The sequence below is a fragment of the Terrapene carolina genome, unplaced genomic scaffold (genome assembly GCF_002925995.2).
Source record: "Terrapene carolina triunguis isolate 2854851 unplaced genomic scaffold, T_m_triunguis-2.0 Scaffold210, whole genome shotgun sequence".
Classification (NCBI taxonomy): domain Eukaryota; kingdom Metazoa; phylum Chordata; order Testudines; family Emydidae; genus Terrapene; species Terrapene triunguis.
Genome location: NW_020664561.1, coordinates 36,427,260 through 36,451,689, shown reverse-complemented (window position 1 = coordinate 36,451,689; position 24,430 = coordinate 36,427,260). Strand labels below are relative to the sequence as shown.

Here is a 24,430-nt window from a genome sequence, read left to right as displayed (position 1 = left end):
AATTTGTTTCAATTACTTTGCTTATTTACTTATTTTGTCATTCCTTTTTGGTGCTAGATGTTTAATTAATTTCTCTGACAATCCTCATTTGAATCATGTATTCCTCTCCTTCTCAAAATTGTAGGAAGTCCACCGTACACCAAGAAAATAAGGAAGGAAATAAGGACTGAGAAAGAAAAGAATGAAAAATAAAAAATGGGGGGAGGGATTGGTTTGCCTGAGATGCAGATTATTTGTCTATGTGAAACATCTTTATGACAAAAACAGAAAACATAACTACGCAATCATATATATTCCTTTTGAAGTAGAGCGGATATATAATGCAAACATAGTTCAGGTGCCCTGCCACATTACTGCAGACATTTATCACATGGCAAACTGAAATTTTGTTTGCCAAGTCTATTTTGAATCTGACAATGATGATCTAAACTGATAACTGTTATCTAGTCCAAAACATAATCAATGTCCTTTCAAATAATCACTGCCATGCTCTTATGTTGTATTCGAGACAGTGTGATGTGATATAGCAGGATAGCACGACAGTGAGTGTGTATGGAGTAGTTTACATATAAACTATATCTGCAGGAAACTAAAGCAAGACAAATATTTATGAAAAGCAGCCCTACTTTTCCAAAATGGTTCAAACACGCCATTATAACAACAGATACAGTATGTTTTTGATTACGAAGGTCACTGAATTAGGCCCAGATGCATGCCAGGTCAACTCAAAGATTATAGATAGAAAAGACTGGGCACAGGCTTGAAGAATTGTGATATCTCAGCCTGCTATACATTTGCTAGAGGGAAAAAAAATGGTTTCCACTGAAGAAACTTTGAAATAAAAAAAAAAAAATTCCAACAAACGTTTCGCAGATTTTTGTATATGGTTCATAAGCAGTTACATATCGCTAAAGATCATCAGACCCAAACTGTATAATCAGCAAGTATATATTTTTTTAATTCTTGTTTTACCATTGACCCATAGTTTGCTTATTAAATAAAAATTACAGTCCACAACTGATCATTTGAGAGTTGGATAGTTTCTTTTAAAACAGACTTTTTCTAAAGAAAACAAAGGTGTTGAGAACAATGAGATTTTTGCAATGCCTTAGATCATGCAGGTCCTGTCCTGTGAAAGGGGCTGTTTTTATTCTAAAACCCACTGGTGCATACTACAAGTCCTGCCAGCTCCCAGAGGACAGGCATACTTTTTAAAGGCATTGCTTGAGGCATGATTTACACCTGCCCAGACATGGAGTGCAAAGGATGAGCAAACAGCACACTCTCAACATGAGAAGCTTGGCAACAGCACTGAACGAACACTGAAAGGGTGGGAGACTTTGAATATTTTTTTAAGCAAGATTAAATGATACAGCCACGTAAAATAAAAATACAGTCCTCAAGCAGTGATACGTACTATACTTTAAGAAAGCCTAATAAGAATGTTGTTTCTTTTATTGCTTTAAAAAAGTTGTTATCATCAGTAACAATAATACAAATTAGTATATTATTATTACTGTACAGGTATAATGATAGTGCCTTGGAGCCCCATTCATGGACCAGGACCAGATTGTACAAGGCGCTGTACAAACACAGTGCAATGAGACAGTCCCCGTCCCAATCAGCAGTGTATCAGTCTTGCAGCTGAGTTATTATATGAGCTGCACAATAAATATTCCCAAATGCCATGCCAGATACTTGGGTAAGGGAATGAAAGAAGGACTAAGGAACGGTCATTCACTTGAGCTCCTTTTTGCTGGCCAATTTACTGAATGGATTTGGGGTCTGTCACCCAGCCTCTCTTCCAACTGCAGAAGCAATGCAACAGTAGAACAATTCATTCATAAGAAGAGGCTCAAGAAAAATACAGGGCAAGTCAGCAGCCTCTACCTAAAGCACCATCAGGTGCTCATCTGAGCCAGCATTTGCATCAAGGGCAGGGCAGGCTAAGTGAAGGGTGCACACCAAAAGGTCCATGGAGGTGGGGTGGGGCGGGAAGAAGTGGCGTTGATGAAGCAATGTTGACAAAAATGTGCACTTTTCTTAGTGACATTCTGGAGGAAGATCAACTATCTGCTTTCCAACAGGATATTTCTGAGCCTCCTAATTAATTTCTAAAAATATCTACCCATCCTTCCCTCCATCATACATCCTGGTCTTTACTTCTGTAACAACAACGTGCATTTGTTTTGGGTGCTACACCAAGCTTTCTAGCGCTCTTGGATTCTCAGGAACAGCAATTCCTTCTGATCTTGAAACACTGGAAATCACATGAACAGAGAACTGTGCAATGACTGGCGTGAGTCTGCATGTCTACAACCAATGTCCCATGGAAATCATTAAGGTTTTCATGTAGTTCCATTTATTTTCACCAGGTCTGAATACGACCTGAAGCAATTCTTTCTAGCATTGCATATACAGGGTGCCAATCCTCTTCTCATAAAAAAAAAAGTCCTGTTATCCCTGCAATCCTGTCTATATAGGTTCTTATACTGTGTTCATCACGGTATCCAACATGTAGAATTTATAATGCTGGAAAACCAAACAGATTAAATACAAAAATAAAAAACTTTCTCTGTGATACCACTAATCATCTTATTTATCTTCCCCAGCACAGCCTGCTCATAGCTGAAGCCCTATATAAAACCACTGCCTCATCCTGCCTCAGCTTTACTTTCCTGTTGTTTAGCCATGCACAAGCTCTAGATCCACTTCTGCCAGCCTTCTCACTACATGCCCACATCCTGGCCTTCCCTTTTCTACTTCACTGTCATCAACTATGCTAAGACGCCACCCATACTTGACATTATCACTGTTTAACAGAATATAGACTTACCCCTATTGAGACTACGTATTTTAAGTTGAGCTTGTACTCACCCGTCTTGCTATTGTACTACATGTTCCATTTCTTTAACAGTTTTCTTATTTAAAAAATCCCAGCTTGTATTGCAACTAAAGATTATTTAGTTAAGGTTTGTAAAGCCCTCTGAAGATGAAAACCAGGTAAAGTAATCTCATTATAACGGATATATACTCCTATGTAGCACAACATATTTCAGGGTAACAACTGTTAGAGAATTGTATTAAACGTTTTTTCCCACTTTCAATAAATAGCAATTTTTTAAAAAGGCCCTTAATATAGATCCAATTCTGTTTGATACTAACATCTGGAACTTATTCAACATAATTTAAGCACTCTGTTTCCCATATCACCCAAGCTCCTAATGAGTAACGTGTGTTCTGTTGTAATAAAAACGGTAGAGATAGGGTGGGGGCAATATTATAACCCCAAACCAACTCATAACTATGGTGGATTTGATTCAAATAATAATATAGGCTAATATAGTTTCTGTTATATTTTCATAGGGACTTCTGCAGCTCTATTAGCTGAAAAGTGTGACCAACTCCCGCAAACTGTGTGAATCTGAATGGCAGGCTCCAAAGCATGTTAACATTCTTCCATAGGAATCCCAAAAGGCCCTGCAGGAGCCTGCAAACTGCAACAGAATCCAACACTTCTTAGAGGAAAGCACAGATTTAGTCTAATTGATTTTCATATGAGGGAATGTTCCATATCTGGGCATTTTGCATAAAGGCAAAAGTTTAAAAACATCTGGAAACAGCAAAGTCCAGAAACACCAGGGATCTCTGAGCTGTTAATTTTGAAGTAATGTAAATTACTATAGACCAGCTCTGTAGGCCTTTGGGAATCTAGCTAGACGTCACCACTTTTAATATCTAGACTCCATATACTTTTGCTGGTAAGTCTATCCCAAATGGGGCTAAATGTCCAAACAGGAACCAAATATGCCCAGGTGACAAACTTGTACAAAGGAGTGGCTTGGGTGTGTGTGGTAATTTAGTGGCACTTTTTATTGGTCTGTAGCATGATGAATGGAACTAGACAAAGAGGGTCAGATTTCAGGAGAGACCTAGTTTGATGTGTCACTAGGGGGCTCAGGAATGCAAGCAGAGGCCAAGCTGCTATCTCCTCTTCTATAGAGCCTCAGCATGAAACACTGACCACTCTGCATACTCAGAAAAGATCTTTCATATACTTCTGCTGCACCACTTATTACTAATGAAAAATAGCCAATGCAGGGGGCGGAGACAGAGACACACCATTCCACAGATAGCTCAGGGAGGAATTGTATTCTCCTATATGCTCTCCTTTGATCAAGGACTTTTTACTGAAAAAGCACATTTATCTGAGCATTTACACTGTACTAATATGCCAGGGAGAGATCCAACGCGAAGAAACTGGTAAAGGCCTCAGTACTTCAACTCTTTCAAAGAGAAAATATTAAACTTCCACTTGCCTTTCTTGTATGTAAACTAGTCCATGCTATGAATAGACCACCCTATGTGACCCATCCTGAGAAACTACAGCCTTTGGATTGCTTTGCTTATGCCACATCAGAATTACACACAACAAATTTTAAAGAAATGTCACTAAACTGATAACCAAGTGAGAAAAAGCAAGTAGTAAAGTGTGGGAGCAAAGGGAAAACGGGGATATCTAGGTGAGGTAAGGGGATAAAAAACCATCCAATATCCCCTAGAACCCAGAATTTCTCTTGGGAACCCAACATCTAAGATCACTCAACTTCAACAAGGAAAGAAAAGCGTTAAAGAATTAGTAACAATAAGAAAGAAAAAAAGAGAGAAAAAAAGAACCTTCACTCAAATAAAAAAATTATACTGAATTTAAGAGAACTATTCCCATATGGCACTTCTTAGAAGGATCCCAGTACTGTAATACAAATATGACTTACTATCAGGATAAATGAGATTTCTTTGAAGATTTATGGGTTTTCTGCTGATGGTAATGGCACAGTTTCCATTGCCTCATATGGTAATCTGTTGGCATGGACTGTGCTCTGAAGTGCCTGGATAGTAAAAACCCAAGAAACTGTCACAGTAAGAATTACACCACAAGTTATTGTTTTTAGAGTATCTGTTTGAGTGAAGGAACAGGAGTAACAGCAAGAGGAAGGCAGCTAGGTAGTCTCTGGATAAGAGAAAGTCAAACAACCGTGTCAAGTTAGTGTATGCACTCAAGCATATTAGATTACAGGCCACATGAAATGGTAATTCTAGATATCTCTGTTACTGCATATTGCTAATTATATTAAGAAAGAAATCTTTACCTATGTTAGTGATAATTAGCAATACCTACAGTTAGCCTTCTCATTTCAAGAGACAGGAAGGCGTGTTAAAATTGTATTTACAAGTGAGTAGGAGATATCCATTTACTGTTACATATTCTTCCATGACAAAGAATTGCACCATCAGCCATCTTTTTGAGAAGGAGCAAGCGAATGAGAGGGAAAATCTACAGTCACTGTAACATATGGCCAGACAGTCTCTCATCCTTAACTTAGAACCCACCTGAACACCAAAGTTTTTAGATTTAAACCAGAACCTTTGAGGATCCAGTACCATTTGGTTCAGGTCAAAAGCAAGTTCTGGATGCTCTAAAACTTCTTATTCCTTAGAAGTAGAACAAGGATTACTTTCAAACACAATCTTAATTGTTTACATAGCTTCTACAGCTAAATGGATGTTTGTGCTATGTTATTATATTAAACTGACAATTTATTGAAAACAAATTACATTTCTTTTTGCAATAAATTAAAAATATTTCACACAACCCAACATTTTTGGAGGGGAGAGAGAGAAAAGGGAATGATTTTATGGTATCAAATAACTGTTGTTTCTTTTGTTCTAAATTGTGATGTTTTCTCCTTTTTGCCATTCCGATAAGCATGTCGAGCAAAAAATAAACTAACAAACCAGAGAGACTTTCTGGCCTAACTGCACTCCAATTGACATCAATGGCAATACCGTCATAGATGTCACTGGGTGCACAGTTAAACCAACAATGAATACTTTTGAAAAACCCGCCCTGAAAGTGTTAGGGGATTATTGTGAGGATGCTATCTCAAATATCACAATACTTTTCCACTGCCACTATCATGGAGTAAATCCTGAACACAAATCTCACATGTAGGCCCAGTGAAGGAGTAGGAATAGGCCCAGAGTAGGCTTCAACAGGTGAAGGAGAAAACTTGATTTCTACAAGACTACTTATGGATGTAAATTAAGCAGGATTTTGTCCCAGGAGTTGCTCTACAACAGTGGTTCTCAACCAGGGGAGGGGAGATGGGGGCAGGGGACACAGAGGTCTTCTGGGGGTTGTGGCATTATGCCCCATATTCTTCATAGTAATATTATGATGATATGAGTATGGCATAATTATGATGTATTTTGTGCAAGATAAGGCATTGGAAAGGTAATGATTTACTGAATATGATTATCTTATTTGTATGCATGTATCATTTTAGTATCTGAAGTTAGGAATGCCCACTAGTCAGAATACAATCAGTCTAGATGGCTGGTTGGGAATGGCCATTAGGGAGAACAATAGGTCTTAGAAGATGCTAATCTCCCACTGGGGAGCCTTCCTGAGAAGCCTTCCTAGGGACGCTGCAAACAGCCTCTGAGTCACGGCTGCGGTGGCCCTATAGGGACATATGACTAAGTCAGCTGGTACTGGACTCCACAATAATACTACTGTTTTTCCCACTAACCGGACGGGGGAAATCAAACTGGGAGACAAAGAGTTCCCCCCATATGCTAAAGCTATTTAAGGCAGGGGAGTGACATCATTGTGGTTCGTTCTTCACTGACTCCGCATCCAAGAAAGAAGACTGCTTGAAACACCTGAGAAACAAAAAGACTGAACTGGGGGGAAGGGCTGAACCCAGGCTAGAGGTTGTCTAGCCTGTGAAAGGAATAACTGGAGTTTTAAGCCGTAAGGAAGTGCAGCTTGCCTTCAAGAATCTCTGCAATCTGCCTAAAACAACATTTAGGGTGAGAATTTGCTACTTATAACCAATTTCTTTAGTACATTAAGTTTAGATTGTGTGTTTGGTTTATTTGCGTGGTAATCTGCTTTGATCTGTTTGCTTTCCCTTATAATCACTTAAAATCTATCTTTTGTAGTTAATAAACTTGTTTTGTTTTGTTTAAGACCAGTGTGTGGAAAACATTACTGAGGGGCAAAAGCTGTTGCATATCTTCCTCCACATTGAGGGAAGGGGCGAATTTCATGAGCTTACGCTGTACAGATCTCTGTGCAGTGCAAGACCGTATAATTTTGGGTTTACCCTCTACAGTGGGTTGTGCACTTGAGTACCGGGCAATTCCTTAGCTGAGCCTTCCCATGCAGAGCTGATTTCAGCATCTGTGTGTTTCTGCAGCTGGGTGTGTATGTGTGTTGGTAAAGTGCAGTCTGAAGCCTGAGGGAGGGCTTGGCAGGCTGCACAGCAGTACAATGTAAAGGGAACCCAGGCTGGTGGGTCAGGCAGGCTCAGTGGTACCCCAGTTCCAAGTGGCACCCTGGGGGGGGGGGTGTCACAGGGGTACGTCAACTTATCTAAATATTTGCCTAGTTTTACAACAGACTACATAAAAAGCACTAGCAAAGTCTGTACAAACTAAAATTTCATACGACTTGTTTATACTGCTCTATATACACCATACACTGAAACGTAAGTACAATATTTATATTCCAGTTGATTTATTTTATAATTATATAGTAAAAATGAGAAAGTAAAGCAATTTTTTAGTAATAGCATGCTGTGACACCTTTGTATATCTAGATCTGATTTTGTAAGCTTAAGTGAGGTGAAACTTGGGTCTACGCAGGACTCCTGAAAGGGTACAGTAGTCTGGAAAGGTTGAGAGCCACTGCTCTACAAAACTAAAGCTTTTCACTTTCGTTTGTTCTCTGATTTGAGTATTATACATTCAATTCACCTCACACATTAAATTAGTGTCAGTGAATTTGGGCCAGATCCTATTTTAATTGAAGTCAAAACACACATGAAGCAGGATTGAGGTTGAGCAACATTTCTGGAAGCACATGTAGCATGTCTTTCCAGAGAGGAAAGATGAGTAGGACACTAATAACTGCTGATGTAAAGCAAGGAGGCAAACTCAGACACATGTACCACAAGTGATATAAAGGAACTGCAGCCAACATTGGGCAGTATATGACCTGTAGTGTAAAACCACAAAGGGCAGGTGGGTAGAGATAAGCAACTATTAGGGACAGCTGTATTTGTTTAGTGTAAATACTGAAACCGTCTGAAGGCAGTAGATTCAGAAGTTTGACTGTTTCTCAAATGTTACTGGTTTTATACTTTGCATAGAATAGATTGGGAGGAAAAGAATGAGGGGGTAAAACAATGCAATGAGAAAATGATGTGCAAAGAAAACCAAATACAGAAAGAAAGAGCGTGAAAAAGGAGGAGAAAAAACATTCTATTGAAATAATAAATGGCATAGATATCATATGCAAGTCTACATATACTGCTCTTAGGGGACCTTAACTTTCTGGGGGTTCTTTTATTGCCAACATTTAGCATAAGATTACCTTCAGCTAGAAAGGTGTGTTTTCGGTCATGGTTCTTTTGAATTGAATCACCCCTGAGACAAGGGAGAAGTGTAAGTTAAAGGGGATAAGTTCACAGACTCAGACTAGTTTTGTCAACTCAAAACCCACTATGCAACACCACCTAATAATCTCTGCAAGAAAGTAAATTTGGCCTTTACATTACCTTCCCATTGGTGTATTTATGCAATAGCATATTAAGATACATGCCAATCTCTGATTTGTTTTCAGGTTGTTCAGCAATCCTGCATGCAACCAGAGTACCAATGAATGCACTCCTCATGCCAGTATTATCACCCTTAATAATTCCTATTCTGTACTATGATCAATTCTATCCCAGAGTATTTGCATGCAACACCCAATCCACTCTGTTGCTTTAACATTGCATTGCAAGTCAAATGTAAGTTTAACCAAGATACTATTTTCCTCCTTTATTTTCTGTAGTGTTTTTAGAGGATTTTTACCATGTACAGCATAAGTATCTGACGTCTCCCACCTGCCCATTTCAGAACCATCCTAGCCTCCTGCAGAAGTTGTGTGCTTTCTCCTGTTGGATTGTAACTATGTACGGCACAATCCTACTTATCTGATTTTCTCCTTGTGCAGAGGGATTTTTGATGCCTCTTTTGAAATATTTATTCCCTCCATTCCTGGCTACTGATAAAACCATATGGCCCACTGCCTCTGCTTCAGCAGAAGTGATCTAACCTTCTGTACTGCCTGCATACTTCTGGCATTTTCCCTTAGGCAGGAAATGCAAATTGCCTTTGGAACTAGAAATTTTTCCTTCCACTTTTTTTAAGTTTCTGCCTCTGTGTGTGTGTTTGTGTGCGTGCACACTGCCAAGAAGCAAAACTGAGGTTAGTTAAATTATAAATAGTGTGCTTGGAACACTACAGGATTAATTTGAAAGAGATAACTATCAGATAAAACTCAGATTTTGTTGCAAGGTATATTTACTAATGAAGGAGTAAATTACAAATAAAATTACTCCTTTATGAATGAATAAGATGACCAAATCAAATTAGTTCTTGATTATACATTAAAGTCCAGTTCAATATCTGCTGAAGCAGAGGAAAGTTAGCCAATGTAAACAATATACTGTAAACCAAGTTTAGCAAGAGACTACAGTTGTTTAGGTATATAGTAATTTGATTAAACAAAAAACAGGGAATGAATGAGAAACCTGTTCAGCTCAACATCTGCTGAGCACAACTTCATGACAGTATTACAAATACAGCATTACCCTAGAAAACAAACATCTGTACCTGGAAAAAAGTCCTTCCAAACAGATGTACTGTGTGTTTTATTAAAGTGCCGTACTAAATTTTATGCAATCTTTTCTGTACTTATTTTATGACCAAAAACTGTCAAGGTTCAAATTTCTGCTTTTCTGGATTTTGCAGTAACATGCTGTTTACAGGGAACTTTTCTCCTAGTACTTTTCCATCTCCAAATAATACTCTCCCTCTCTTCCTCCCAAGTGAGCTTTCAGGAAACACTCAGGAATTCATCTTTTCTCTGAATAATCAGCATAGTCCAAATGGATTGTTTTTCCATTTAAATAATCCTAACATGCAGAGCTTTTGTTCTGAATGCCAGTGAACTAAAGACACAATAGTTTGTGTTACAGACTTCATCACTGAAAATATTCATACTACACTGATCCACAACACAAAAGCTAAGTTTCCAATGACCAAATTTTAATGTAGGTTATTCTACTGTGCATACCCAAGCTCCCCCTACAGTACTAAGTGCATCTAATATTCTCTTTCTGACCAAAGCTGTTATCTAATGTTGCTGTGTCCTATTAACCATGGTCCACACTAGACGTGGATGCATTTCAGTGATGGCTGACTTCCAGCATGTATAAAGATTGTAAAACACTATGGGATTCTGTCACATGGAAGTCTATGTAAAAATAGGATATGGCTGTTATCTGAACAGGGATTAATGGGGGAATTGGGGTGTATGGGGTGGCCAGGGAGGGGTAGTACCTCTGATGGGGGGGGACTTGTCGTACCCCTTCGGGGGTAGTCCGTCCACTTTGGTCCCCACCTGTCACTCAGCTCTCACCTGTGGCTCCAAGTAGCTGCAGCATGCGCAGCAGCCACACCCCAGGCAACGGCTTCGACAGGCCAGCCAAACCAAGTGAGTGTAATTGATGGGATCCAAACCGTCAGTGAATTAGGGATATGCCTACCCCACATGCGACGTCAGCTCCGGCGGAGTGGGTGAAAGAGATCACTAAGATCCAACGGCCAAGAAGGCGGTTTTGCAACGCTTTGTGGAAAGCGAAGGGCTTGATGAGGCACGAAAGACGTCAAGGCCATCCACTGCAACCAAAGAAGTTACCAGTCGTGATGATTGTTCATACCATTGGTGTCTGGCTTCTAAGGTCGAGAGAGTGGGATTGCTCCCATGCAACGGCTCTACCACTTAAAAAGCTTTCACGCACAGGTTCTGTGCAAATCATCAAACATCCTCATCATACCACTCAAGTCCTGCGGTGATGGGGGAGGGGCAAAGCGACAGGTAGAGGTTACCACTGGGAGTCGTAGTCCCAATCTTACACGCAGGTGGTCTGTGGATAGGTGGTCGTCCAGCTCTGTACTTGAGGCAGCAGAGTTGCCCGGCAGCATCCCAGGCGTCTGAGCAGCCCTCTTCAGAACAGCACTGCTCACTCTAGTAAGGGAGGGGCCTAGAAAAGGTGGCCTAAAAATTGCCTGCCCTACAACAACTGGCCAGAAAGCCGCGGCTGGCAGTTCAACCCAATCTGTGGCCGAAACCAAAAGAAAAATTTGAGAAAACTTATCATTGGTGTATGGAATGTTTGTACCCTCATGGATCGAGAAGCTGTTGCAAGACCTGAGAGAAGGACAGCTCTCATTGCTCGAGAACTAGTCCATTATAACATCGATATAGCGGCATTAAGTGAAACAAGATTGCCTGGGAAAGGTTTCTTGAGTGAACCAGGAGGTGGTTACACCTTCTTCTGGAAGGGTAAGACTGAGACAGAGGATAGAATACATGAAGTTGGTCTGGCAATAAAAACCTTATTGATGCATCAACTCCCAGACCTTCCAGTGGGTATCAATGAAAGATCGCTGAAGCTACGCTTCCCACTAAATGCCAAACGTCATGTCACCATCATCAGTGCATATGCACCCACTTTAACATGCTCTGACAACTCAAAGTAACAATTCTATGACGATCTCGATAGACTGATCAAGGCCACACCTGTAACAGACAAACTACTCCTACTTGGAGATTTCAATGCCCGAGTCGGGACTGACAGCGAGAACTGGAAAGGAGTAATCGGGCCACATGGTGTAGGCAAAATGAACAGCAATGGACTACTCCTTTTGAGTCTTTGTTCTGAAAATGACCTGACCATTACTAACACTCTGTTCCGACAAGCGGACAAATACAAAACGACGTGGATGCACCCTAGGTCCAAACAGTGGCATCTGATAGATTATGCCATTCTTAGAAGGCGAGACATCCGAGACGTACTGATTACTAGAGTAATGCGAGGCGCAGAGTGCTTGACAGATCACAGATTAGTCAGGATGTCTCTTCAACTCTACATCGTTCCTTCTCGGCACAAACGCCATAAGCATGTGCGACCTGCTTTCAATATAGCCAAACTGAAGGATGCTCAATGTTTCAACAAATTCCAGAAGAGCCTTGATGACAAACTGACATCCCACGGACAACTGATCAGTACTGTAACCGAAAAGTGGGACCAGTTCAAGCAGATAGTGACTGACACAGCAATAACATCTCTTGGACCAAAGAAAAGAACACATCAGGATTGGTTTGATGAGAACCAAGAAGAAATATGCTCAGCACTGGAAGTAAAGAGAAAAGCCTTTATCAAATGGCAGAATGATCCCTCCTCAGTCTCTAAGCGGGACCATTTCAAGTACCTTCAAAGCAAAACACAGAAAGACCTCCGTCAGATACAAGATAACTGATGGGAGAGCAAAGCCAAAGAAATTGAGCACTATGCTGAGACCCACAACTTAAAGATGTTCTTCAGTGCTATTAAGACTGTCTATGGACCTTCTAAGCCAAGGACCACCCCATTACTCTCATTAGACAACACAATGCTAATTAAAGATAAAGAAGGCATCAACGAAAGATGGCGAGAACACTTTAGCAACCTTCTCAATAGACCATCAACCGTGAATAATATTGTCCTCAATGAAATTCCACAACAACCTGCTCTGACAGATCTTGACTTTCCGCCCACTATAGATGAGAATAAGAAAGCTGTTAGCCAGATGAGTTCAGGGAAAGCTCCTGGAAAAGATGGGATACCAGCAGAGATATACAAAGCAGCAGGTCCAGCATCACTAGCAGCGTTCCACAGCGTGATCATCAACATCTGGGAGGATGAAAACATACCACAGGACCTCTGCGATGCTACTATTGTCTCTCTTTTCAAGAACAAAGGCAGCAAAGCTGAATGTGGAAACTATAGAGGCACATCTCTCCTCTCCGTTGGAGGGAAGATTATCGCCCGCATCATCTTGAACCGCCTAATAGCCAGTATTTCCAAGGCAAATCTACCTGAAAGTCAATGTGGTTTTCGACCTCGCCGGAGCACAGTCGACATGGTGTTTGCTGTCAGACAAATACAAGAGAAGTGCATTGAACAGAACATGCACCTGTATGCTGTCTTCATAGATCTGACAAAGGCGTTTGATACCGTCAACAGGGAAGCCCTTTGGACCATTCTAACACGACTTGGCTGCCCAAGAAAATTTGCCCAGATTATACGCCTTTTTCATGACAGGCGAAGTATTGTCTGATGGAACCACATCAGCCCCCTTTAACATCACCAACGGCGTGAAACAAGGATGTGTTCTCGCTCCTGTCCTATTTAACCTGTTCTTTGCATGTGTCCTTAACCATGCAATGAAAGATATGAACCGAGGTATATACTTGAAATACCGGCACGATGGTTCACTTTTTGACCTCCGTCGCCTGAATGCAAAGACTAAGACAGTGCAGAAACTCCTTCTTGAGGCACTCTTTGCTGACACTGAAAATGATCTTCAGCACATTGTCAACAAGTTTGCTGAGGCCTCGCAACTTTTCGGACTAACTATCAGCCTCGGAAAGACAGAAGTTCTCCATCAACCTGCACCTGGATCAAATGCTTCTGTCCAGAGTATCTCCATTGACGGCACTCAGCTGAAAGTAGTGGAGAACTTTAAATACCTGCGTAGTGTCATATCCAGTGATGGATCACTGGATAATGAGATCAACGCACGAACATCCAAAGCAAACCAGGCACTTGGCTGTCTGCGTGTCAAAGTTTTAAATCACCACAACATCCGGATGTCAACAAAACTGCTTGTGTACAGAGCTGTTGTTCTTTCATCTCTTTTGTACGGGTGCAAAACATGGACACTATATAGGCGTCACATCAAGCAGCTCGAAGCATTTCACATGCGCTGCCTCCGCAACATCATGAAGATCCGCTGGCAAGACAAAGTGCCCAATCTCGAGGTCCTCGAGAGAGCCCAGATGACAAGCATCAAAATGATGATCATGAAGTCACAGCTACGTTGGACTGGTCATGTTAGCCGCATGGATGCCAACAGAATCCCCCGTCAGCTTCTGTATGCCTCTCCCAGGGCATCCGGCATATAGGTCGTCCACGGAAATGTTACACGGACACCAAAGCCAATCTGCAGTACAGCAGTATCAAACCTAGGGACCTTGAGGATGCCGCCAGCGACAGAACACAGTGGCATGCAACCGTCAGAAATACCTGCATTGCCTTTGAGGAAGACCGCTGCCGGCATCTACAAGAGGCACGCGAACGACGTCACAGAGCATCAGCAGCGCACAATCCACTGACCGCGAACTTCCCATGCACCATCTGCAGCAAAATGTGCACCTCTAGAATTGGCTTGTACAGTCATCAGAGGGCACACCATGAGACCAACAATAGATGATCTGCACAGATTTGTCATCGTCGGATCGATGGACTACCAACAATGGGGGAAACAAAATGTAATATTCTCTCTTGACATTTTTGTTAGTATTCAATCAAGATGTGTTTAAATCCATTGCTGAAAGAAGAAGAAATGAACAAATCTAGAACTACTGCATTATTTCATTATTCATTATTTCATTTCATTATTTCAAGCTGTGGCTAACTTTAAAAATGCTTTTTGTTGTGAAATAGTTCCTTTCCTCAGAGATAGCTCATAATTGTCTTGGATTTTAACCTTCTTTACTGTAGAAAGGATAGGAAGTTGCATGGAAACAATGAATGGAAGTGCATTTTTTATCAAACAAGGGCAGGAAGCATTCAGCTGGCTTTACATTAGAATTCCATATTGGGGCCAAAGAAAAAAAAATAAACCATGTTTTTTTTTTTAAAAAAGCCTATTTAGATTCAAAACCATTGTATTTTTAATAGATTGCTATTGAAACTTCACAAACCATTACTGCTGTTATTGTGTTGCTGAAAATGAGTCATCATAAACTTTTCGTAAATTAAGACAATAAGTAATGAAATTCCAGGCCAATTTAAAGACAATTTGATGAGGTGAAGACAGACCTATATTTATTTTTATATCCAAATAGACAGGAATTCATAAGGCAGTAAACAACACACACACACACACACACACACACACACGAGACTTCAACATCTACGTTAGGAGTTTCATAGAAACCAATGTCTGCTGACTTTTCCTTTCCTTTAAATGAAAAGGTTACTTATTTAAACTGAGAATAAACAGTTCTCAATTCTTTCAATGCTCTGATCTCAAATCTAACAGACCCTTCTAAGAGCAGCACATGCTATCTATCTATAGTACTTATACAGCCCCTATCACTGTAGTATCCGAGTGCCTCACAATCTTCAAGGTATATATCCTCCTAACAGCCCTATAGAATAGGGAAGTCCTTGGATTCCCATTATACAGATGGGGATTGAGGCAAAAAGACACTAATGGTAAAATTTTCAAAAGCACCCGCGTGCCTTAAGCTATATCCCATTTCCAAAAAAAGTCCTATTGATTTTCAAGGTCACACAGGAAGTCTGCAGTAGTGCAACGAATCAAACTCCAAGTCTCCCAAATCCCAGGTGGGCACCCTAAATGCTACACCATCCTTTCTGGGGATATTGCATGGAGAGGAACTGCCCTACTGGAGCAGGCTAGTGTTCTATCTAGTTTGGTATCCTGTCTCTGGCCATGTTAGTACATGTAGATAAACGTACCAAAACATGCAGCAACTTCGTGCCAACGATAATGTAGTTAGTTAGTATAATATCAAGATTATACATGCCACACTTATTAATTCCTTGGAGTCTTTTTAAAAGTCAAAATGATTGAAAAATGATGACAGGAGAGATTTTTCAAAGGCACAAATGGCATTTAAGACACCTAACTTCCAGTTGAAAGTCAAACACCTAACTGCCATTTGTGCATTTGAAATTTCCCCTAACATGTCCACAATTACAAGGTCATTTATTGGTCCCTCTAAAAGGGCAGACACAGTGCAGTACAACAGTCTACAGCTGATGTTTTTATACATGTCTGATGTGGATGACCTCAAGGACGCCACCCAAGATTGTGGCTGGCTCCTCAAGTTAACCTCTTGTAGCACAGCACACCACACTCTCATTAGCTACGCTTCCCCTCTGGCAATATTTTACAGCTATTGCTCTTGAAGCCAGGCAATTCTACTATAAAGGCAGAATAACCAACACATAGCTATGAACCCATTACTGTGTTAGATTATAGCAGCAGTTCTCAAACTAAGGGGTGGTCTCCCAGGGGAGTGCAGGAATGTGTCAAAGGAGGCACGAGCTGGGGGGGGGGGGGGGGTGGTTTTTTTTTTTTTTTTTAAAAGAGCTCTGGGTGTCAGCCCTGGGTGGCTGGGACTCAGGCAGAAGAGCCATGCAGATGTGGGAGGCAGGGGGAGGGGACAGCCAGAGCCCTGCTGCCCAGGGCTGACAGCTGAAGCCCCACTGCCCAGGCTCAGGCTCTCCTCTCCTGCCCCTCCATCCTTCACTGGGAAGCAACCTGGGCTCGAGCTTTCCTTCCTCCCTCTCCCCAAATCCCTCACCTGGAGGAGGCAGCAGCCAGCCCCAGGTATGGAGGGCTCTGCTAACAGCTCAGGCTGCCAGCCCCGGGGTGATAGCAGCAGCACAGAAGTCAGGGTGGCAATGAAGTGCTAAGTCTACTGTGAAAAGTGATCTTGACAAATATCACTTTTCACATTGCCACCCTTATTTCTGAGCTGCTGCTGGTGTGGCGCTGTCTTCAGAGCTGGGCACCCAGTCAGCAACCACTGCTCTCTGCTCTGCCTTCAGAGCTGGGCGGAGTACATGTACTTCTGTGGTTGGAGGGGCATAAACGACTACAGACACAAAGGGGGGAGTGATACAAATAAATTTGAGAACCACTGAATTATCGTATATACCAGTGATACTCAGATCTCAGTGGTTCAGGAGCCAAATTAGCAATCAACATTACCCAAAGAGCCACAGTAGTGTGAATTCATTGTTTCATGTACTCTCTATATAGAATTCTCACAGCAAAATGACTGATCATTTTTATTTTATTTATTTTTATTTTTTTATATTTATTTTATTCATATTCATATTTATTTTTATCAACTACAATCGGTTAATAACATAGTAAAAGCATCCTGATTGGTTAATAATTAAATCACAGTGTTTTAATATCATCTGCTGCAAAGAGCCACTTACAGCTCGCAAGCCTCAATCTGAGTATCACTGATATATACGAACCACTCAAACCTTCTCCCTGTGGTTTATGGCATCACCAGATCCTCACCCAAACTCAGAAGTGGAATTATAACTATATAGTTCAACGCTTGTCTGTTTTTAAGTTTTTTATATGGGACAAAACCAGCTTGTCTTTCTCACACAGGCAGAGGCACTGAGCTCAATGGGATTATATGCATAACTAAGGCAATCAGGATTCAGCCCTATATTTATCCACTCCCTCTTTTCCCTCTATTCTTTCCCTTCCACACTGCTCCCAACCCTCCTCTTCATTTGTTTCTTCCCACCAACTCTTCCCCCTTCATCAAATGGCTGCTGTGTAGCCCAGTTCGGCTTCAGCTGGGATGGCACCACGTCACGCATTGTCTCGAAACACAGAGAAGCTCTTCTTTGTATGAACTGGATTGTTTTTACTTCTGCTTGCTGCATTAGTGGCAGCCACAGCAGGGCTGACTCCAGGGTTTTTGCCACCTCAAGCAGGGAAAAAAAAAAAAAAAAAAAAAAAAAACACGATCTGCTCTACCGCCACCGCTTCAATTTTTGGCGGCAATTCAGCGGCTGGTCCTTTGCTCCGAGAGGGACTGAGGGACCCGCCGCCGAATTGCCACCGAAGAGCCGGATGTGCCGCCCCAAGCACCTGCTTGCTGGGTTGGTGCCTGGAGCCGGTCCTGAGCCACAGGGGGTATATCTCTACTGCAGCTGGGAGTGAGCCTCCCAGGCTGGGGAGACAGACCCACGCTAGAGTGACTCAGCGCCAGCATGCTAAAAACAGCAGTGTGGATGTTGTGGCTCAGGCAGAGACTCAGGCTAGCCACCTGAGCTGAGACCCAGGAGGCTGGTAGCAGTGACCCCTGCCCAGATTGGGCTACCACGCCCCAGAAGATTCACATATCCAGGCACTCAAGGAGAGGGGAGGAGCAGGAGACACCGGGCTTTCCTTTTCCTTCTTCTTGGCCTTGTCTGCCACAATTCTCTTTGCATGGTTCATAGAAGCTCCAGCCACTGCAGAGCTTCAAGCAAGGACATTAAGTAGGAGACTTTAAATGCACTCTGCTCTCTGAGCCCAGCAGAGCCATGGAGCACAGCTAACAATTAGAAAGTGCCAATTTATTCTGCTAAAAATAATTGGGACATTTTACTTTGAGCTGTATGTCAGGAAGGTCTGATGAACTTGTCTCCAGCTGTGGAGGCAGAATGAAACTGACAGGCTCTGAAAGGAGAGTGCTTCTCCACACTCCTGCATTAATAATCATGGACAGCTCTGATTCTGCCTCACCCCTGCCCCAAAACGTAAGCAGGCTGAAGACCCACTTTAATGGATGTGGACCTTAGTGCGATGAAGAAAAAATATGGTTAACACTCAGGTTTATAGGTCTGGTTAGCAACTTCAGTGTGTCTCAGTAAGTTGCAAGAATGTTACTCCAAAGACAGAATTTGGCCTACTGCTGGTAAAGGTCACATTTGCTCTGTGCTACCAAATGCAGACACATAGGTCCCAGAAAAAAACAAGAAGCCAAGTGGGAGGAAACAGACTTAGGGGGAAGAGGTGTCCATAACTTACAACGTGCCAGTCCTTTTCTAATTAAAGAAAACAAGATTACAAGTTCAAATGAAGGTTGAATTCTTATAACTGACCCTTTAAGGGTAAGTTCACTATCATTAAATGTCTCGTTGCACAAACCTTGAAAACTGATCTTGTTTCCACAGCTTAAGCAAAACAAACCTCCCTCTTCGCAATACTTTAAGCTTCAGCCTGGTCTTTTGTTCTGCCAAAGGTAACAAAAGTGATGGCAAATATTTATTTTCTTCTTTCTCCCGTCTTTCACTCAGTCACTGTTACTTAGTAGCTCTGCAATGTGAAGGGACTGCAAAGCTAACCCAGCTGAGTAAGTGCAGCAATGACATTCGCTATGCAAGCTTAAAGTTTTTCTTGTTTGTTTGGGGTATTTTTTGTTTCCTAGTTATTTTTTTTAAATTTAAGGAAGGAAGGTGTAGGGCTGAACTCTGTGCCCAGAACTGTGAGGGTACACAGTGGAGGAAAAGGGAAGAGGACATGAAGTCCTCCCCAGATCAAGGACTGTATATGGCATCCTTGCACTATTCTGAGCTCGAGAACTCTGAGTCTAGCACCCTCAGAAGGGATGCGGAGAGAAGACCTATACCCCTCCTATTCACTGGTCAGTGTGGGCAAGCCATTTGTCTGGTTTGAAGCCAGGCAGTCCTATTTTTAAATGGTTTGTCCTCTGCTCATTACTGAGACAAAACCCCAGATGAGGTTCTGTCTGGTATCACGCCTGGGAGACACCATTGTGAAGAGCCCACTGCTCTGCCTGGCTGGTGCGACCGTACCTGCGAGGTCATGCTGGATGGGGGCAGGGCACTCTTCAAAATGGCATCCTCCATATGGCCTGACCTCGGATGCATGATCATGCTAGTGGGGGCAGAGTCACTCAGGCAGTGGTGGGCCATGCCATTCCCAGAATGTCTGGTATTCTGGGTGTGCACGAGCCCCAGGCCAATGGCCAAACAGCGACACACTGTGTTCCCCAAGCTCCATGAGACATTACATCTGACACTCAGTGCTTCCTAAATCTACTGCTGGGTGGGCGTGGCTCCACATGATCCCCTGCTGTGAATAGCCATTTAAACCCAACAGAGCCCATGGTAGAAGCAACACATTTAGTAAAGTTTAGTATAGTACTCACTCACTACCAAAAAAATTCCTTCTGTGTCATACTGAATTGCATTTAATTGGTCTCCATGACTAGTGAACAAAAAACTAAAATCCCCTTTGTGTTCTGGAAATTTGTTTTGAATCAAACAGTAGCTATTAAAACGTCCAGTGGAGAATGGAGAGCCCAAACACAGCCCTGTAGCAGTGAGCCTGGTGCTGTAGACACATTACACTTTTTATAACTTCAGAAAAATATAATGTGATAAGATTTAAATACAAGCTACATTTTTCTTCTCTCCCTGCCTCACTCCCCACCCTGAAACCACCACAGAAAGTTGCTTTTCTTTTGAATACCCTGGGCCAAATTCTGCTCTCCACGTCACATGTGTACATCCATAAGTGCAAAGTTACATTGCAGCATAGAGAAAGAAAATTAGAGTAGAATTAAATATATGGGCCAAATTCTACAGTAGGGTGAGCAGCTGGCTTAATTTAGGCTTATGGAAACATATTTATCTTCAGCTACTCCATATGTTCTGGTTATTCCTCAAAAATCTCTCATGATGAAGTTTTTGAGTGTATGTGTGTTGTTGTTTTTAATTCCTCTGTGCCCATAGCTTTCAATCTATTCAATAAGATACACATTGTACTGTAAATCATTTGCAGGCTTGGGCGAACTGCAGCTAGCATTAAAACAATATGTTAATACAGAGCTCCATGAATCTACGTTTTTGCAAACAGAGTATCAGAGAACATCTCGTAAAACAGAGTAAGGAAGGGCATTTTCTAATGTCCAGGTGCTGGAATCTTTAAAACATGATTGAAGATACTTATTATCATAAAGATTCAATTCCCTGCTTTACGACAAGGTCAGCTACAAAGGGACGTTATGACCTGGGTTTAAACACTCAAGACTCAGACAAATAATTGCAAAAATAAAAAAGCAAGACCTATTTAAATCTTCAGTATATTTTTTGTTTACACTAGAAAAATGATTAAAGAATGGGCAACAAACTGTCTTCAAGTTACCATAGTGATATTCCTTCCCCATGCAGTTTACCATTGTGAGCTAGTCCCTGTGGACATCATTTTTAAAACTGCCTGAGCACAACAAATGTTGGCCCATGTACTCCAGCAGAGCCATGAATATTCTGAAGGTCAGAGACTAGCATGGATTATTTTCAATTAGAAAGCCAATTTTGTTGGAAGATATCCAGAAACAAAGTTCGGCCTTGGCTCAGTGTGTTCAAAAGCATACAAACCAGCAAGCATTAAAAAAAATCCTCCATTTTGAACTGGTCTGACACCAAGCATACTATTTTAACAGTGAGAAAAAGGAGATTTGATTAGCATGTACATTCCATCGGTCTCTATCAACTGAGTTACTCCGCATTTACAAAAACAATGAGGAGTCCTTGTGGCACCTTAGATACTAACAAATTTATTTCGGCATGAGGTTTCATGGGCTAAAACCCACTTCATCAGATGCATGGAGTGCTAACGAGGCTAATTCAATTAAAGTGGAAGTGGCCTATTCTAAACAGTTGACAAGAAGGGATGTAGGTAATTACTCTGACATCAGACCCTCTGTGAAATCTGGAGATAGGACTAAATCTCCATTTTAAAAGAAATGCAAATTAAAACAAAAGACACCTTTAATTAGGCAAAAGAGTGGTAGGTCACACAAAGGATCCCACAAAAAAAGTAAACATTGTTGACAACTGTTGAGAATAGGCCACTTCCACCTTAATTGAATTAGCCTCGTTAGTACTGACCCCCCACTTGGTAAGGCAACTCCCATCTTTTCATGTGCTGTAATATTTATACTGCTTTCTGTGTTTTTCACTCCATGCATCTGATGAAGTGGGTTTAGCCCACGAAATTTGTTAGTCTCTAAGGTGCCACAAGGACTCCTTGTTATTTTTGCTGAGACAGACTAACACAGCTACCACTCTGAAATCTGCATTTACACTTATGTAAATGAGGGTAGAATTTGGCCCACTGAACTGGATATGACTTACTGGAGGAAGACCAATCTGAAGAGACCCATTAGAATAAATTACCCCTATATGTACTATTAATTCTGTATAAGGATTATGGAAAAACAGGAAACAAATGTAAAGAGACCTTCCTATACAGGTACAAGTCTTTTTTCCCCCCTCCTAGTCCATGTTCAGCACAGTTGTAGCACAAAACTGTAGCTCAACAGCTCCATTTGCATTCTCACTCTAACACTTTCAGCAGTCCACCTAACATACAGCATGCTTACAGAATTCAAAGTAAATGTATTCTCGTGATGTTCTCTGTTTAGTGAATCTGCTATTTATTCATTACCTTTACACATATATCATATATCTCTCGGGATGTTGTCAGGAATATGTTTTGTAGAGAAGATGAAGTGTTTGAGGCTGTAATTACATGTAAATACTCATCTGGGCCAATCTATTTTTTTTAAAATGGATGTGGAACAAGGATCCTTAGTCCTAACCCTGGCTACATTCCTGCTCTCTAGATTAATATACAGAAGATGTACACATACAGTTACTGAAAACACCATATGGTGTTAACCAAGATAATTTTATGATACTTTTATTCCCTTGCAGATGCTTTTTGTTCATTTTTGACAAATCTCATGTCACAATGGAGAGTACAATAATCAAACTAGCATTGCCTTGGCATGCTTAATAAATGTATTAAATTGTTATTCATATTTTAGGACTGTCAATTAATTGCAGTTAACACAAGCGATTAATGCAAAACAAATTAACTAGATTAAAAAAATAGTCGGGATTAACCACAGTTTTAATTGCACTATTAAACAATAATAGAATACCAATTGAAATGTATTAAATATTTTGAATGTTTTTCTACGTTTTCAAAAATATTGATTTCAATTACAACACAGAATACAGTGTACACTGCTCACTTTTATAATTTATTACAAATATTTGCACTGTAAAAAAGATAAACAAAAGAAAAAGTATTTTTCAATTCACCTCATAAGTACTGTATTGCAATCTCTATCATGCAAGTGCAATTTACAAATCTAGAATTTTTTTTTTTTACATAGCACTCAAAAACAAAACAATGTAAAACTTTAGAGCCTCCAAATTCACTCAGTCCTACTTCTTGTTCAGCCTATCGCTAATACAAACAAGTTTGTTTACATTTATGGGAGATAATGCTGCCTGCTTCTTATTCACCACATCACCTGAAAGTGAGAACTAGCGTTCACATGGCACTGTTGTAGATGGCGTTGCAAGGTACATCTGTCACATAAGGTATATCTGGCAGGTAAAAAACTTGTTTGTCTTAGTGACTGGCTGAACAAGAAGTAGGACTGAGTGGACTTGTGGGCTCTAAAGTTTTACATTGTTTTGTTTTTGAGTGTAGGTATGTAAAAAAAAAATTCTACATTTGTAAGTTACTCTTTCACGATAAAGAGATTGCAATACCGTACTTGTATGAGGTGAACTGAAAGATAATATTTCTTGTTTATCTTTTTTACAGTGCAAATATTTGTAATTATAAAAATGAGTACCATACACTTTGTATTCTATGTTGTAACTGAAATCAATATTTTTGAAAATGTAGGAAAACATTCAAAATATTTATAATAAATTTAAATTGGTGTTCTATTATTAACAGTGTGATTAAAACTGCGATGAATCATGACTATATTTTATCTCAGGATTAACTGCCATAATTTTTTAATTGATAGCCCTATAAATTTTACTTAATAAAAATATGCCTCGTGCAATAGATTAATCTAAATTTCATGTTACTATATCTATTTGAAACTACTATTTGACCTATATTTACTGGAAATTTAGTGGAAACAAGCACAATCAATTACAGTTAAGTCATATAAAGGGATTTGTTCCACTCTTGGGAGCACACAGGAGATTGTTGTTTCTAAACATAAAGCTTTTCCTGGCATGACTTCATTTACTTTTCTCAGCATTACTAAATTCACCTTTTACAATGGCAGGACATTGTCGTCATGACATAAGGTCTCTCAGTAGTGCCTCTCTCCCCAGTCTTCCTGCAAACACACTATTCATACCTCAGAAAGGGATGGCCAGGCTGGGGCTAGCTATTTCTTAAAAGACAGCTAAATAGCACCATGTCAAATGCTGAAAATTTAAAACATTTTTTCTCCTTTCCCTTTATTTTCCATTTGCAGCTCCTCAGTACCAAAAAGAGCAATAATTTAGGGGAACACTACAAAAAGTTCTCTCACATGCATCATCTGTCCTCCAGTGGTAGAGATTTGAGGTCTGGAGCGGTTTTAATGATTTTTTTTAAACAGGACACACTGTAGCCTTGATTAATTTACACATAAAGACTATTGTGATAGCAGTCCTTCAGATACCATTGAGTTACTCATTCTTTTTAAAAGAATCAGTCTCTTTATTAATGGTCTAACCATTTTTCAAGAGGCTTTAGAGGGCTTAGTAGTGCTTTCAATTGACTAGCTCTTACGGTACGTCTACATTGCAAAAAA

General features: G+C 40.7%; 1 protein-coding gene across 5 annotated transcripts in view; it reads right to left on the bottom strand.

The window, feature by feature from the left end:
• Window positions 1-24,430, bottom strand: part of LOC113407191 (transforming growth factor beta receptor type 3-like) — a 177,695-nt gene that overhangs the window by 86,011 nt on the left and 67,254 nt on the right. The window lies entirely within an intron of this gene.